Source organism: Zingiber officinale, chromosome 1A (genome assembly GCF_018446385.1).
Source record: "Zingiber officinale cultivar Zhangliang chromosome 1A, Zo_v1.1, whole genome shotgun sequence".
In the NCBI taxonomy this organism is placed as follows: Eukaryota; Viridiplantae; Streptophyta; class Magnoliopsida; order Zingiberales; family Zingiberaceae; genus Zingiber; species Zingiber officinale.
The window spans coordinates 38370270-38382960 of NC_055987.1; the positions used below are offsets into that span (position 1 = coordinate 38370270).

At 38.5% G+C, this 12691-nt stretch overlaps 1 long non-coding RNA gene across 1 annotated transcript; it reads right to left on the minus strand.

The window, feature by feature from the left end:
- Positions 1-6592: 6592 nt before the first annotated feature.
- Positions 6593-9223, minus strand: LOC122023404. Its single transcript, XR_006123114.1, has 2 exons — positions 8960-9223; positions 6593-6827 (listed from the first exon to the last, which is right to left on the minus strand). It is a non-coding gene; the product is annotated as an uncharacterized LOC122023404 (long non-coding RNA).
- Positions 9224-12691: the final 3468 nt, after the last annotated feature.

Genomic DNA, 12691 nt, shown 5'->3' on the forward strand with positions numbered 1-12691 from the left:
AGTTTAGCAAATTTCAAATTTGCTCAGTTTTCCGCACAGCATTTTCAGTAGTTAATGTAGCGATCTGGCTCACAGCCTAGTACCCAGGAGTTGGGACGTTACAGGTTCAGTCTGCCTCGGTCCGGGTCTTCCATTCCGGCTCCGCTTGCTTGGGTGATTTCGGCCAACCGAAATAAGGTTCACCCGAACCCAATTTCAGCCTTTTTGAGCAAACTTCTGCTCCGGCTTCTTGTCCCTCATAAATGTCGCATGCCTCCTTCTTGTCCGCCCGCGTACTCTTCCGTAGCGCCTCGTACCTCAGACGCACCCAGCTCGTCAGCTCCCTCTCGTGCCGTCCTTCTCACTAGTTGTGTTTTTTGCTCAACTCCCTATGCTCCTAAGCTCCTGCACACTTAGACACAAGGTTAAAAACACGACAGGACCTAACTTAACTTGTTGATCATATCAAAACACCCTTGGGGTTCCAACAGTTAGTAGCTGCTACAACGTATTTACCGAGTGAAGTTTGAAATGTCATAACTTTTAACTCGGATTGAACCATAAGACTCACAATATATCATAAAATGTAAAATGTAATATTTATATATTTTTTTATTAATCATCATATCCTAGTCGTATCATGTCTTATATTTTTTAAAAAAAATTGTATCGTCGTATACGTGTCATGTCTGATATGATACTTGTACCTGTATCTTAGCCATTCTAATATTGTTGTTTAGTTTATAAGCTAGGATTATGTATGATTTGCAAAATTATTATTTGGTTTGCCAGAGATTTGGGAATACAAATACAAAAAATACCATATTTACCCTTTAAACAAACCATAATATTCCTATAAGGTTTCTATACATTGTCTCCAAAATTGCTTCTATAGTATTTTGTAATTATTTTCTCATTTGCTATTCTAAATAACTTGAAACATTTTTTATTATTATTATTTGGAAATGAAATCAATTTTTCATGTTGTAGCAGCTACGGTTTCATAGCTACTACAACTACAATTATTTTTCATATTGTAACAACTATGATTTCATATCTGCTACACAGTTGTAGGAGCTACGAAATCATAGCTGCTATAACATGTGTAGCTGCTACACTTATGTAGAAAACTTTTGAACACCATAACTTTTGACTCAGATATCAGAATTAGACGATCTTTTTTTTAATTGAAGCTCATTTAGACATCTATAATTTAATAAAAAAAAAGATTATCTCATTTTGATATTCGAGTCAAAAGTTATGATTTTTAGAAGTTTTCTATATAATTGTAGTAGCTATAAAACCATAGCTGCTACAACTATATAGCTTCTACAACATATGTAGATGCTACAATTGTATAACAAACTTTCAAATATCATAACTTTTAACTCGGATATTAGAATTAGACATTTTTTTTAATCAAAGCTTTTTTGGAGATTTATAATTAAAAAAACATCTCATTCTAATATCTGAGTCAAAAGTTATGATTTTTGAAAGTTTGATTCACAATTGTAGTAGTTATACAATTGAAGCTAGAGCCGTTAATTTGGGTTGGACCCGTCAAATTGGTCTGCCCCGTCAAAAAATTTAAGCGGGTTGGGTTGGAATTTTATCAACCCAAACCTACCACGAATCGACCCACCTAGGCCCACAACTCGTACGAGTCTGCCCACGACGGGCTTGGGTTGACCCGTGGGTTGAGAAACGCATGTAAGCAAAGTTTTATATTAATTTATTATCTTTCTTTATTATAATTTTAAAATAAAAATAGTACTTTTCATCAAACAGAAGTACTTGATTATTTGTGTACATTTACATTTAAAAAAAATCTATTTCTAGATACATTTGATTGATAAAAATTTCTAATGTAAAACATTGATATAAAACTTTTTTATTTTTTTTTAAAAATTTTTTATAGGCCCGCGGGTTGGTTTGCCTAACCCGCAACACTCCTTAGATTGGGATGGGTTGAGGATTTCTCAACTCGCCAAGATGATGGGTCGACACGACTAGCCCTGCCAAATGGTTGACCCGCCATGGGTTGATCCACCCCACCACGAGTTAACCCGTCTACAACTTCAATTGTAGCAGCTACAAAACCATATCTGCTATAACTGTGTAGCTCCTACAACAAGTGTAGCTGCTACAATTATATAGCAAACTTCCAAATACTATAACTTTTGACTCAGATATCAAAATTAGATAATTTTTTTTTGAATCGAAGCTTGTTCAAAGATCTATAATTAAAAAAAAGATCGTCTAATTCTAATACCTAAGTCAAAAGTTATGATTTTCGAAAGTTTGATATATAATTATAGCAGCTACGAATCCATAGCAGTTACAGAAATGTAACTTTTAACTTGGATATCACAATGTGATGATATATATTTTTTTAATTATGGTTTTCAAAAGTTATGGTTTGAAAAAAAATTATCTAATTATGATATCTGGCAAGCATAAGAGCCATATTTGGTAAACATATTACAACCATTAAGTAGATTGTGCTTCTAGAATTACATTTCTTTATCATATTACAACGCCAACACTAATTAACTACTACTTAACTAAATGAACTATCAAACAAATCAGGCACACAACCAAAAACATCAAGTACGAAATGACTAATACCAAGACCAATTTCAGTACATTCCAATTTCCTAGATTATGTCCATGATAAGAAGTGTGTTCACTCCCTAACCTTGACTGTATTGACTCTACTCTTGCCAACCTCCTAAAATATATATGACTATTGTCTTCATTAAACAGAGTCTCGGTCATCACCCACTTTAACTATCCATGATGCTTACATTCATAATAGAGTCTTCCTGGGTTCTTAGTCATTCTAGATACTAACATCAATGCTCTTAATCTGCATTCCCAACATGTTACATTTTCAAATTTGGCATTATCGATGATGATGTTCCTTGATAATGCCATGAAATAACAACCTAATATTCAAAATTTCATTAGTTAAGCAAAAAAAACATAGTATTAAACCCCAAATTGATGAAATACATTCATTAGTTGAGCACAATCCAGAATTAATGCAATAAGTAAATTGAACAAAAAAAAGGAAGGTAGGGTACCTAATCTAAATATGTAATTAAGAGATTGAAAAATCTAATACATGGCCAGATGTTGTGACCCTGAATTTTGAGGGGAGCTTGTCACTGCATAGAATTTTATGATCGGCTTGAAGGGAGAGTACTTATTTAGGGGTCGTGGCTGAAGGGACGAGAAGAAGGGGTTGAAGTGTACAAGTTTGAGCAACCCGAAGGGAGACAGAAGGGAGACATGCTCAGCATTTTTTTGTTGGGAGCAAGGGAGACGAGCCATGCAATTTTGCTCCAATAGCTGTGCAATTTGGGTTTGATGATTTTCTTTTCTTTACCGGCTGGCTAAGAGGAAGAGAAAGGAAAATTTTTTAGTGAACTGGGCTTCATTATAGGGCTGGATGTTTGAAGGGGAAAGAAAGAAAGGATGAAGGCAAATGTAGCAAAAAATGAGAGAGAGAAGGTTCATTTACGGGGTTGAGCTAGAAATTCACATGTTTGAGCCACATCGTTTGCTATCTTTTTTTCGACTTTTTACTAAACCCATTAGGTAACTTTGGGAAATGACGAATCACGTAGGTAAGTTCAAAAATGACAAAATCATGCATACTATACTGATTTTACCCTTGTTTCTATTCCCAGTTGAATCGATTATTTTACTAGTCGAATCAATTTTTTCATCAGCTGATTTCAATCAAATTCAACTGATCAATTGATTTTGGGACCTAGAGATCTCAAAATTATATGAAACCAGTTCCTATGTGTTTGTCTAGTTCTTATGATTATATCCATGCCCTCAAACATTAATTTGACCCAATATATTGAGAGCAATGATTTTTTTAAATATGAAAAATTAATTCATATTAAAAAAATCATTACTCTCAATATATTGAATCAAATTGATATTTGAGGGCATGAATATAATCATAAGAGCTAGACGAACATATAGGAACTTATTTCATGTCAATCAGAGATCATTTGTCCATCAAACGATTGTTTATAAAATAGATTTTTTAAAAATCCATCATGAATAGTATTATTTTTAAAAAAATTAATCCGTGTTCAAACGAACACTGCGCTCAATATATTGTGTCAAATTAATGTTTGAGAGTATTTATATAGCTAGGAGAACTAGATGAATACATAGAGACCTAGTTTCATATCATTCTGAGGACTCTAGGTCCATCAGCCGATTTCGACCAATTTTGGTCGAAAATGATTGATGGACCTAGAGACCTCGGAATGACACGAAACCAATTCATATGTATTTGTCTAGTTCTCCTGATTATAAAATACCCTCAAATATCAATTTGACCTGATATATTGAGAGCAATGGTTTTTTGAACATGAAAATATGTTTAAAAAATTAATTCATGTTTAAAAAATCACTACTCTCAATATATCGGGTCAAATTGATGTTTGAGGGCATTTTTCTTAGGGTTGAAATGTGCTAGAGGGGTGGGGGGTGAATAGCTCGTTGTAAAATACTGAAAATATACGAATATTAATAAGGGAATTTTCAGGAATTTTTGGAAATTTTTCGGGAATTTTTCGGAACTCGTACGGACGAGTTGCCGAGGATAAAAACGGGATCCGGAAAAGCCTGTTTGTGCTACCCCATTTAAGCGAGGAAAAGTTTTATTTCTTTTCCTTTTTCTTTTTCTCTTTAATTTCTTTCTCCTCCCGATTTTTATCCCGCGGCACCGAAGCCTAACTCCTTTCTCCGCCCGTTCCTTTTCTCCTTCTTCCTCGCGCCGGTTTCCTCTCCCAAACCCGATCTTCTCCTCATCTCTCTTGCGTGCACACACTCTCCCCTCTGCCGCCGGCGACGAGAGCCGCCTCTCCTCTACTCTGCACAGTGTCGACGCCGGACGGAAGTGCCGCCGATCTTCCTTGTGTGCCCTAGCGCCGCGGCTTCCTTTGCCCTAGCCCGACCGATCCCCCTTCTCCTCTTCCGAGCGCCGGCAACCGGCCAAGCTCCTTTGCCCTAGCGTCGACAGTTGAGCCCTCTTTGCCGGGAGACCATGTGTCAAGCTGTGCCCTAGTCTCCAGCCGACGTCTCCTCGCCGGCAGTCCGAGTCCCTTCCACCTACGACCACTACAAGAGCTAGCCCACTAGTGTCGAGTTTCCTCTCGCACCTTTGCCAAGATTCCACCAGCCAACCTCACTGTGACCTAGCGCTGTCGCCGGACCCTTATCACCTCCGACCAGTGGAGAGGAAGAGCAACTAGTTGAGGGTTGTGGAGCAACAAATACGGCTGAGAGGTATAGGTATCGTGTCCTGTGGATTTGGAATTTTATTCGCTGTGGATTTCTTTTTGATCTAGCAACTCACTTTGGGTTCGGACAGGAGCAAGGAATTCCAGCCTAGTCTTTCCCTCTGTTAAATCTCTGGTAGAGAGGAAGAACTTGGCACCGTTGCAGGTAAGACATTTATGGGTATTTGGATTGATTGGGGATGCTGACATAGAGAGTAATAGATCCTTGCAGTGTCGGTAATAGACCATTGGTATCAATATTCTTTGTGAAACAAGCTTTGGCAGCAACTTCTCCGACAGTGAGTTATCGGCTGAGGCATTCAACTCAGGTGAATTTTGGTTTGAGTTTATTCTTGGGGATGATTTGGTCAAATAGATAAATTAAATTGTTGAATGAGGTTTGAGTTGTTTTAATTGGGAATTTTGAATAATGTGGAAACTCCAAGGTTTGAGTTGACTTGTGGATGTAGTGAAGAGGACTTTTGTAGATAGTTATCCAAATTATATTGTCTTGGGGGTTTGACACGATGTAGAAGAACCCAGTTTATTTTGTTGTTCTTAAGGATTTTTATTTAGCTATTCATTTGAGTTGTAGCTAAATAAAAATGTATATATGTTGGTGACACAGGACCTTGACACGAGACGAGCATCTCGACGTCAGATTTGGACTAGATTTGGATATCTCTTATTGGAGGCGGGTACTTTGACTTATGTCTTTGATATGCATAATAATATGTTTAACATATAGCAGTGATTGTGTAATCATTTTGTTTCGGTTGGTCACTACATGATAGTTACATGTTTGCTTGTATATTTATTCTGCACTGCATATTATCTACCTGATCATATATGCTTTAGGTAGTGACCCAACCACATGCTACGTTATCTTCTGGATCTAGGGTTTATTTGATGCCCTATCTGATTTGTGTACCTTCTATCTGATACATCTTCCAGTGGTACACACTTTGTATTATTTATATGGTCATTATTATGTTATTCATGAGATTGTCATGCTTAGTGTCATGCATCATGATTGCATGCTGTGCGATTGTTGTAACGACCACCCTTCTTACTACTACTACTCTCTAAGGATGACTGTTACTTAACTACTAACTCTACTTAACCGGTATGATTAAATATCACATGGAAACCCTACCGAAAAATTTCGGCAGAGTCTCCCCTGTACCGGTGACCAAATCCATAATACATAAGATATATACGCAGCCACAGGCGGCTGGAACACATTTTATTCACAACCACGCAGTAATAAATCAACAGGAAGAAAGAAACTACTCTAGCAATAGCAACAACTATACTACTCCAACTCATAATAAAAGAAAACTAATTACAAATGCGGAATAAACTTATTTACAGTCTCAACCCATAATAACACTTAAAAGAGAACTAAAAGAACTAAACAGAAAAGTCTTGGCAATTTGCCAGCTCATTCTGGATCTCTCCATAGTCCAGCCACCACACACATCCATCATCACCACCACCCTATCGCCTCCCTTCATATCTTAGCTTTTCCTTTATCTGCAGTAGGAGGAAAGAAAACAAGATCTATAAGCGAAAACGCTTAGTAAGTACTAATCTATCTCACAAAACTCGAAATGCATAAATGAAATGCATAAGTACTGAAACTGAAATACTAAAACTATCTGCATATGCTCATGGTATACAGAAAATGAACTAGATACAAATCATACTCAGTATCAAGCAGGATAACAAGAAACTAACAATGTAAACTTAGAATCAAAGAAAACTAACCATTCTTATTTATTCTAAGCTTGGAACTTATTTCATTTCTTGTATCCTTGTGTTAGAAATTAATCTTTTAATTTCTATCTTTTACTTTCTTCTTCTTTCTTTCTTCCTTCTTACTTAACTTTTCTTTTCTTTCTTCATTCTTACTTAGGTTTTCTTTTCTTTGGGCCCAGGCCTAGTACCATCTCATGCGCGTTCCCTAATAGGTTGGGGTTGCGAGCCACCAATCCTAAAAGAGCAGACCTCGGTCTACCAGGGCCAAGACCTCGGAAATGGTCACCTGGATTTGTTTAACGACAAGCTCTTGGATGTCGGGTACTAGCCTCTTGCTTTACTTACTTGTTATCTCTTTTTAACTAGACTTTAGTCTTTTTCTTGACTCATACTTCTCATACTCTTTTATTAGAGTTTATTAGAGTCCTGTAAATGTATTTAACAGGTATAAGATTACAATTAACTAAGCATGCTATATACAAATACACTAGGGAAATCAGTTTGAACCCTCTAGCATGTTATAAAACCAAATCAAGGAGAGTGACTTTGAACTTACTAATCATGCCATATAATAGAGCAAAGGAAGGTGATTTTAGGCTTTCTAAACATGCTGTAAAAATAGATCTAACTACTAGGCACGCAATGGAATCAAGTTAAGCATACTGTGAAGATCAAGCTGTGAAAGTTAAACACATTCAACTACTGCTCATGCTTAAATCTATAGCAAAGAAATAGTACATGAAGTCCGATCATGCATGTTCAATAGCAAAGGGAAAAACTAAACAATACTACTCAAGTTTTACTAATAGAAAAATTAGCAATCTGCTCATTGGAATAAAACTCTACTGCTGTGAAAAGAAGTTTTCATGCCCGGTTGCTGGAAATAAACAAGTTTAGGGCTGCATATCAAAAGAATACCACTCCTACTTAGTAACCCAGCAAGAAGAAGAGTCTAAAGCTGATCTGAAATCTAGGGCAAAAATGCTACTTTAGGGATTCTAATCATGTTATAAAACATAGACAAAGAATACTACTTTAGGGTTTCTTAAGCATGCTGTAAAATAGACAAAGGATGCTACCTTTAGTGATCCTAATCATGCTGTATAATAGAGCAAAAGAACACTAACTACCAGCCCCATTAATCCGAGATAATGCAAACCGCATAAGTTAAACCAAATCTGCAATACTTCTTCTACTTATATAGGCTACTCCTGCCACTATTCAGCACCCTGGTAACAAGCAAAAGAGACTAAAAATGCTACCCATGACTATCCATCCCAGTGACCACAACCTGTCCCTTCTTCTCCTTCCTTCAAAGCCCACGGCAGCAAGCACAGAAGCACAAAACATCAATGTTTCAAGCATTAAACACTAATGGTCATGGCTAAATGATGGAGGAGGCATAACTCACAGCTATCTAAAAACCAAACAACCGAATTTTGAAACTGCACTTCCAAATCACTAACTGTACAACAACTCAAAACCGAGTTGTTCGTGCCAATTTAACAGCACAATCCGACACTACATGCTAAAAAAGGAAATCTATACCATCTCATGTATATTGCCTAATAGCAAGAATAACCATACTTCATGCTATGCAAGCTATTTAAATCAAAGTGCTACACGAAATTCCCAACTGAAACCTGTCCACACCCAATCTGATAAATTCAGATTATGGCAGCAACCTTCACAAACCTACCGAACTCACAACAGAAATTTGGAAACAAGGAATCTCATGGCATAATTTGGAACAAGGAATCTCAACAAAGCAAGGAAGAAAAACCCTAGCTTATAAACCCACTCGGCACAGCAAAATCCGCAACAAAAGGAAACGGAAACCCTAAATTCGGAGCAAGGAAGAAAATCGAAGCTCGGAGCAACTCCTACCGCAGGTGAGTAGTACTTACCTAGGGTTTCTTGCACTTACAACTGAGAAGAAGGAAGGAAAAGGCCTTAGGGTTTTCGGAGGCTCGGGTCTTGCAAAAACTTCGGCTTCCTCTTGTGCCCGCAAGTTCTTCTCCGTCGGGATGACCTCGCATAGGTGAAGACTAGCCGGAAAAGCCCTCGCCGGCGCCGGAGAAACCCTTGCTCACTGCTGCGATTTCGTCCGAGATGGGAAGGCGCCGTCGCGAGGGAGAAGGCGAAGAAGAATTTAGAGAGAAGAAGTTAGGTTTTCTAAAATCCCAAAACTTATTTCCTTTTATAAGTAATCGGATATAACTCAACTATACTATAACCTTATTTAACTCTATTTGAGATTAACATAAATCTCTTATCCCAGCTGGTCAAGCCGGTTTGGCTTGGTTTGGTCTGACCCGAGGTCGCGGGTTCGAACCTCTTCTCCAACACTTTTTGCTTAAACTTCTTTGGTTTTGTACAAATACTAAACGACCTCCAAAAATTACGTAAAAATACTCTAAAAATTCCTAAAAATCTCTAGAATATTTTAAAGGCATTTCCAAATATTTTTATGGCCCTTTAGACCTTGAAATGGGAAAAATTGGGTCGTTACAATTGTCGGCTCCACTATGGTTGAGTCCATCGCCAGTTACATGTACTGCACACACCACCACCACCCATGGGTTAGTGGTATATCAGACAGGTGTGTGGCGGTTCTACTGTTTGGCTCCGTTTGTCTGAGGACTCAGCGTGGTAGCCGGCAGTCAGTTCCGCTCTGTTTGGCTCCGCTGGCGTTTAGTGTAACAGCGTGGCAGATGGTGGACTCTGTTTGGCTCCGTTGGTCAGGTGACTCAGCGTGGTAGCCGGCAGAGATATCCTCCCCGTCATCGTGTACCGGGAGATGAGAGCATTGAGCTCCCCCATTTATGATTTGGGGTCGAGGATGAGTACTTCGACAAAGATCCCGTCCACTCGGTCGCCATCGTGAGCGTGATGTCGAGTGCACGGTCACCATACGATTTATTGATTTATTGTTTATGATTCACATTTACTTGATTTATATGGATGCATATGATTGACATGCATGATTATGACTTCCCAATCGACCACTTACCTTTCAGATTGATTCCTAAGGTTATCTCCCGATTTTGTTTGATTGCATTTATCCTTCTCGTATTCGTGAGACCGCATGATTAGTGTTGTCTGTTATTTGTTTTATTATGCATATCAGTTGTACCTGCTGAGTGTTGGACTCACCCCGCCTCCATTGTTGATATATTTTCAGGTTGAGGCTGTCCGGAGCAGTTCCAGTCGCTGGTCCCCACAGCACGTAGTGCTAGTCCATCTGCTGGTTTTTGAGTTGTTATTTTATTTTAGCTTTTCTCTATCAGACTTTGTTTTAGTCTTGTTTTGGATTTTACATATGGATATTGTATGGAATCCTTCCGTTTGATGGACTTTTGGTATGATTTGAATTTTATTCTACTACATGCCTGCCTGGAAGGCAGAAGAGGTGAGTTCGTCGGATTTGAGCTTTACGAGTGTAGTTGAGTATGGTGGATCTCGAGTCAGAGTACTATTGTTTGTGATTATCTATATAAACTGCGTGGTGATTGTTTTTATTTATTGTTATAATTCCAGCCGCCTGTGGCTGAGGTATATGTGTTATGTAGAAGATTCAGATTGTCCGCCATACAGGGGAGATGCTGCCGAAATTTCTTCGGACAGGGACTCCTCTGGGGCGTGACACTCGTCGTCTTGCTTCTTGGTGATGATAGGCAACGGAAAATACAAGAAACAAAAATACAACGCTAACACGAAGGATTTACTTGGTATCCACCTCAAGAAGAGGTGACTAATCTAATGATCCACACACGACATGCACTCTCCACTATAAAAATACTCCTTTACAGTAACTACCAAAAGCGGAGAAGCCTGTACATGACTCACACACAAAGATACACGAGAAGAACAAAATACAAGCTGATACAATAGCAAACCTTACAAGATTTACACGGTAGAAACCCTAGCTTGCCTTTCTTCTTGCGTGTTTTTGCCTCTTGAACCTTGGAAGTGCACCAGCACTTGTTTCCAAGAGCCTCCAAGAATGGGCTGTGAGCTGTGGAGAAATCGCTGTGAAGATCAGAGAAGAATCGCAGCGCTGTGGAATGAAGCAATGCGGAGAAGAACGCTTGCCAACGGATATAACCTACACCAACGGTCGGATCCCAATCGATTGAATTGCTCTCAATCGATTGTGGAGTTTTTGGATCGATCCAGAGCGCCTCTGTGCTCTCTGGAACTTGCTTGAATCGATTTCCCGATCGATTCACTGACCCTTGCGCGATTCTAGTCTCTCAATCGATCACTCGATCGATTAGAGGCTCTCAATCGATCGGGTGATCGATTGGGAGGCATTCTATGCGACGCCGATTCCTTCCCAATCGATTCACCGATCGATTGGGAGGAAGTAATTGTCGCGGGACTCGCCCAATCGATCAACCGATCAATTGGGCATGAGTCAACCAATCGATTGATCGATTGGACTCACTTGTGACTTGCCAAATCACGTCCAAAGTGCCTAAAACCAACATCCAGTCAACCATGACCTGTTGGGACATCATTCCTAGCATCCGGTCACCCTCGACTTGCTAGGACTTCCTCACAAAGTATCCAGACAATCCTTTGACCTACTTGGACTTCTCAATACCAGATATTCAGTCAACCTTGACCCACCTGGATTTTCATGTGTCTGGCTTCACTCACCAGGTCTTTCCATTCTGCCTAGCTTCACTCACTAGGACTTCCCATCTGCCTGACTTCACTCACCAGGACTTTTACCTAGCTTCACTCACTAGGATTTTCATACTGCCTAGCTTCACTTACTAGGTCTTTCACCTGGCTTCACTCACCAGGATTTTCCAACTGCTTGGCTTCACTCACCAGGACTTCTCAGTCAAGTATCCTGTCAGTCTTGACCTACCTAGCTCTTCTTCACATCTAACTGGTCAACCTTAACCAGAGGAGAATTGTACCAACAATCTCCCCAAATGAACAATTGTATCTGCAATCTCCATGTATTGTCAAACATCGAAACCCAAACATCAAGATTCAAGCTTGAGCCATCTCAAGCTTAGTCAACCAGATCAACCTTGACCTAGGAAATATTGCACCAACAATTTTGACCGAAATCGACTGATGGATGGATTTTTTGAAAATCGATTCGATTGGAAAAAAATTAGTCAAATCAATTTCTATTGGATTTTTCAAACAGTTTGGAAATCAATTAGACTTTTTTTTCTAGTCGAATCAATTTTTGAAAAATCCATCCATTAATCGATTTCGGTAAAAACCAACTGATATACCTAAAGACCTTGGAATGACATGAAATCAATTTTTATGTGTTCGTTTAGTTTTCCTGATTATAAAAAATATCTCAAATATCAATTTAACCCGATATATTGAAAGTAATGATTTTTTAAACCATAGAGTGCTTGGAATGAAGTGAACTTATGTCAAATTAATGGATATAGAGTGCTCGGAATGAAGTGCTATAAGTTCTTTTGGTTCTCCTGATTATAACCATGTTCTTAAATATTAATTTGACATAATATAGTGAGAGCAATGCTTTTTTGAATACGAATTAGTTTTCAAACACATTTTTAGGTTTAAAAAATCATTGTTTTCAATATATCATGTCAAATTGAAGTTTAAGGACATTTTTATAATCAGGAGAACTT